We start from the raw sequence: 6,128 nt of genomic DNA, 5'->3' as shown, positions 1-6,128 counted from the left end.
GCATGTTTTTGTCAAATTGATTCTTGGGTTTAATGTTTTCCTTCTTTCCCTTCCTTTTTAGGATGGCCACCAAGAAAGGCAAGGAGATAGCTTCGAGGAAACCGGCCGCAAAAAGGGCACCCTAAAGATCAAACTCTAAGGCGCGCTCTTCATTAGGAGCCAAACCCCTATCTAAAAAAGGGAAGACACCCGCTCCTATTGATGAGAATGACAAGGGCAAACCGGCGAAAGATTCTTCAAGATTCCCCAACCGCTTCTTTGAACTTATGTTCCCTGCCATAGCTGTAAGGAACTATCATCCTGAGCATCTACTCGCTCCGCCGGACAAGGTTGCCCCTTATATTTTGTCCCGCATTGAACAGCTAGGATGGGAGTTTCTCTTGAGGAAACCAAGGGAAATCAACCTCTCTTGGGTGGAAGAATTCTACACTAACTACCATCTTCCCTCTCTTCAATCGATATACATGCGCCGGAAGCAAGTCTCAGTTTCAGAAGAGGCTATTCAGCAAGTGCTTAATGTTCTACCGGTACCAAGTGACATGGATGGCTACCAAGAAGTCTTACATCAGTGAGAGAAGTTTGGATTCGATTGGGACTCGATCCTCCGAGTCATTGCTGAACCAGAGGCATTTTGGATCCATGGTCGACTGCGGATAAGGCCCAAGAGCATTGGCACTCGCTTTCTCACTGTGGAAGCTAGAGCTTGAGCTCAGATCCTATCTCACTATGTGCTACCTAGCACCCACAAGTCGTCCCTCACGGTAGACCTCGCCTTGCTTGTTTGGTGTGTTCTCACGGAGAAGCCGGTGAACATTCCGCTTCTTGTCAAGCAAGCGATGAGTCAAGTTCACGACCGGGGTAACTTACCATTTTCAGTATTGGTATCTAATTTAGTTGCTGCTGCGGGTGTTTCTTGGGAAGCCAAGGACAAAAAGATTATAGTTTCGGCTAAGGGCGATGTGGTCCCAAGCGAAAAATACCTACACCTTCCCATGAACAAACCAAGCCTCGACATGGCCCCGCCACTTCTTTTTCCTTCTAGCTCATCATCACCACCACTGAGATCCACACATCAAAGGATAGAAGATCTTCACTGGAAGCTTGATAGATATGAGCGGCGAAACCACCGCCGATATACTTACATCAAGAAGCTTCTGCGTTGTGTTACCCCTAGCATGGAGGAACCCGAAATATTCACATCCACCTCAAACCCAAGTGATGGAAGTTCTGATGAAGGGGATAGTGAAGGTTCCGGTCCCGACCGTCCCTTTGCGTATTATTCGTAGCATGGAGGACCGTGCTAATTTCTAAAGTGTGGGGAGGTCGTTCGACCGATCTCCATGGGTAACAATCTCTTCCCTTCGATACCCATGGATTTATTTGTGCTTAGAAGTTAGTATATTGCATGTGTAGTTAGTTTTGCTTGTAAATACCCTTTGCATGATAGTTAGTTTCTATAGAGTTACTTGGTCAAAACAATAACTTCCTTTCCAAGAAACTGTGTTTTGGGTGACCTACCAAAATTCTGAATTTTTTTTTTGCAGTAAACTTGCTTTAAGAATGTATTTTGGAACATAGTGATTGAGCTAAGAACACAAGCATGAAAGTTTTGAGCTTATTGCATGGTTACATCTTTTAACCATTATTTTCATTCTTGTGTGCATATCTCTCTCTCTATGATTGTGATCCTTGCTTTGTCTGATTCTATATGTCCATTGCTTTGTGTATGAATGCATTTACATGATTGAGGCCATCATTTCAATAGTCACTTTTCCCAAATGGCCTTAACCCTCTTATCTACCATTGCTAACCAATTTTGAGCCTATGATAAACCCCCTTTTGTTCTTAGATAGAGAAAATCAACAGCCCTAAGTGAAAAACCATGAATGTCCCTGAATTTGGATCCTTGATTAGTTTAGGTAAGTTAGGATGTGTATCATTCAAATAGGAGGGTATACTTGGGGAATTAGGGTAGATATATAGGTGTGTAATTGTAGTGTAATTAAAAATTCTAGGATTTGGGAACATATTCATGTGTTGAATGATTAAACTGTATGCATTGAAACTTTTGTTCACAAAGAAACCCCAAGAAAAGGGGATGATAAAAAAAAGAGAGAGAAAGCAATGAAAGGAGACAAAGATACCCCAAGATAAAGTAACAAAAACAATGCATATGGGTGTGAATTAGAAAGAATGCATGAGTATAGAAAAAGAGTAAAAGTCAAGGGTAGCTAGGTAATGTATTGTAGTAGTATAGGTTGTTCTATGTGTCTAGTGGATCCTAGGTTGATCAAGGACTCAAATTTTAAGCCCACTTGGCCATATACATCCTTACCTTCACCCTAGCCCCATTATAACCCATGAATAAGACCTCATGATACTTGTAAGAATGCATTAAGTAATTGTTGATTGTTAAATGAAAGACAAATCTTAGAAAGCATGATTAGGAGATGATTGAGTGACGAACCCTTTACACTTGAGCGAATAGAGCGGATACACTTTCGGTGAGGGTTCGACGCTCAATGCTTGTTCCTGGCTTTCACAAGCGTTTGTTTAGCAAGTCATATGCACTCCTTAGTGGTATTCAATTTGGTAGGATTCATGAATTACATACTATTTTCACCCTATATGCTCACATGTATTCTTGGAGGATAGATTAACTCTTGACCAAGTAGGTAGATGATTTTACATTAGTTGTATGCATCCATTTAGGTAGTTTGCATTTCATAAACCCTTTCTCGCCATGATCTTTGGTCTTTTTATTTTAAGCATGAGGACATGCTTGGTTTAAGTGTGGGGAGATTTGATAAACCCCGATTTTGTGGTTTATCTTGTGCTTATTTTGAGGGATTTTATCAATATTTCTCACACTTATTCGCAAGAAATGCATAGTTTTGTGTTCACTTCTCAATATTTCTCCATGATGGAAAACATGCTTATTTTGCCTTAAAATTGCCATATTTTAATCCTCTTCTATTGCCATTCGATGCCGTGATATATTTGTTGAGTAATTTCAGGAATTATAGGGTAGGAATGACTCAGAAGAGAGGGAGAAAGCATGTACAAAAAGGAAGGAACATGAAGAATTGAAATCTTGGGAGAAGCAGCATCGGCGCGCCCGCGCACTCCACGCACACGCGTGGATGAGGTTAGCTGGAAGCGACACGCAAGGATAGATGCATCCGCGCGGATCAGAAGATTCCTATCGACGCGCACGCGCACTTTACTATTATATATTTGCATTTTTGCGTTTGATACTAATAGAGATATTTATATCACAAATTTCATTTTCATATCCCATGATGCAAATTCCATGTCACTAGCGTTTAACGTTCTTGAGGATCTTATTGAGCTTTTAGGGAGCAAAAGTTGCCTATTTGAAGAAGCAGGAGCCTACAATGTCTCCAGTCAAATCGGTAGGTATCGATATAACACCCTACCACACAGAGCCTTATGCTTAAGTCATAAGACAGAGGTGGTGAGGTATTACGACCTCTAAAAATAAAATTTAATATACAATAGTGTGAAAGATGTTCGTAACTAGGTGCCTTTGAAGAAAAAGGGTTAAGCAAAATCGTTAAATTGAAAAGCGCAATACTCCCGAAATACTAATAACGAAGCTCAAGACATATTACAAATACAAAACCTGTTTCTCCAAAATAACCTCTAAGAGGAGTTAGTACAGTATATATATAAAAAGTGGAGAATATAAGTATCTATGCAAGTACATGTAACCAAAATAAAGTCCCAAGAGCTAAGGATCTTCGCGAAATCAGAAGCTTCCAGCATGTTAATCATAAGATTTTTGTATCCCTACAAAATTCCTTTGGCAAGTATACCGAATTGTCGTCAAGTAAAAACTCACAAAGAGTGAGGTCAAATCCTACAGAGATTGATTGATTGAGCAACTTTAGTCAGTAGGGTATTTTAGTCAAACTAATCATTAATGAGTATTGAGTGTAGAAATTTAAATGACAGAATTGTAAATGACTTGAAAAGTAAATGACTGAATTAAAGAGCGGGAATGTAAGAGTTGGAAGCTTAAATTGCATAAAGTAAATGAAAGAAATAGAACAAGAAATGTAAGTGAATATAGGTTGATGAATACAAATTAAACAAGCTATAAAGAATGTGAAGATGAGAATGATGCCAAGGCATCTTAGGCTAGTTTCACTAGCCTTTTTCATTTGTTTTATTAGGTTTTATGCACTTTCTTGAGTAATAAGTAAGTATTTGGATTAAAGTTTCATGCATACCTTGATTCATTCAAACATGGTTAAATTGGTGCATTTTCATGAGATTTATGCTATATTTACTTGTGTATTAAGAAAAATGCAAACTCTTGTGAATCTAGCAAAGCTTTGATGTATATGTATTGGTTGATGATAGGTGAAGAGAAGAAAAGAAGAAGTATGGAAAGAAGATGAGGAAGGGCAAGCAAGCAAGCAACAAAAAGGCCCATGGAAAGAAGAAAAGGAAGCAACGTTGGTGGCCAAAGTTGGCTCACCAACGTTGCCTCAAACATTGGAAGAAAGGGCAATGCAACGTTGGTGGCCAAAGTTGGCTCATCAACGTTGGAGGGAACGTTGGTGAACCAACGTTAACTCTAACATTTTCGATACAGTTTGCTTTCTGGAATTAGAAAAATTGGCTGCGACGCGTACGCGTGGGTGATGCACACGCGTGACAAAGCCAACGTTGGAGGGAATATTGCCAAACCAATGTTACCTCTAACGCTTGTGATAAAAAGTTCAATTCTGGAGGTAGAGAAATTAGCAACGACGCATGGGTGACATTGGAGGGAACGTTGCCAAACCAACTTTGAATCCAACATCTGCGATAATTTTTTAAATCTGGAGTTGGGAAATTTGCAGTGACCCGTACGCGTCGATGACGCGTACGCGTGGATGTGCACTTTCTTTCTAACCTCGCGCACGCATAGGCGATGCGTACGCGTGAAACGGCAAATTCGACCATTCACACAGGTGAACGTTGGTACCCCAACGTTGAGTCAAACATTGCTGGCAACACCCAGAATTCATTTTCTTTAAGAGAACGTTTGACCCAACGTTTACTTAAAAACGTTGATCACCAACGTTGACAGCAGAACTATACAATTGAGCACCATGAAGAATGCAAAATGTTAGTTTGCCAACGTCCCTCCTCAACATCATTGAGAGCCACTTCAATCTGCTTCAACAAAGGCCAAAAGCCCAATCCAAAGACTTCAAGACTGAGTGAAGAAAGTGTATAAATAGCATAGAGTTTAAGTTAGTTGGGGGGTTGGAGAGATTGGGATTTGGATCTAGAATTAGAACTCTGCAATCATGCCTTTTGTACTTTCTTTACTTTTTCTGTACTTTTCTTTCTTTTTGATTTGAATTGAGCTATAAACAACTAAACCCCTCTTCATTGGGTTAGGGAGCTCTGTTGTAATTCAATGGATCAATAATATTTTTCATTCTTCTTCCTCTGTCTTTTCTCTTGATTTTTCTTGAAAGATTTTGTTCTTCATTCAAACATTCAACTGTCTTGGGAAAGAAATTAAATCTACTTGGGTTCTGTGATAGGCTTGGAGGAGAAATCATAGAACCATGCTTAAAATCTTTCTCACATTGGATTAGGTTGGGGGTTGGATGGATATAGTGACATGTAATCCTACCAATACTTTGATCTATGAAGGTGTGTGGTATAATCAGTGACCAAACTTCATCTCTTCCCATGAGAAATTAAATCAAGGAATTGGGCAATTGTTCAAGCTTAGAGAGATTGGATTACCAAGGAATTGAGATCCAATCACTTAAGATTGCCAAGGAGATCAATGAATGCATTGATTGAGGAAGAGATGAGAATGAACTTGATCCGGAGAATGCAATATCTCCTAAGCCTAATGAGCTTCCCAATTTCTGATCTTACCCATTCTCTTACATTCTGCTATTTACTTTAATGCTCAATTATCCCCACTCCCTTTTAATTTCTTGCAATTTAAGTTTCTGTAGTTAATTTCCCTGCAATTCTACTTTCTGCAATTTAATTTCTGCCATTTACATTTTGTTGTTTACATTTCTTGCCATTTAAGTTTTCCGCCATTTAATTTCCTACAACACTAAATTCAAATCTGATTCAAT

This window comes from Arachis ipaensis, chromosome B8, assembly GCF_059453495.1.
Source record: "Arachis ipaensis isolate K30076 ecotype BB chromosome B8, ASM5945349v1, whole genome shotgun sequence".
Taxonomy (NCBI): domain Eukaryota; kingdom Viridiplantae; phylum Streptophyta; class Magnoliopsida; order Fabales; family Fabaceae; genus Arachis; species Arachis ipaensis.
Note: the sequence above shows the minus strand (reverse complement) of the source record.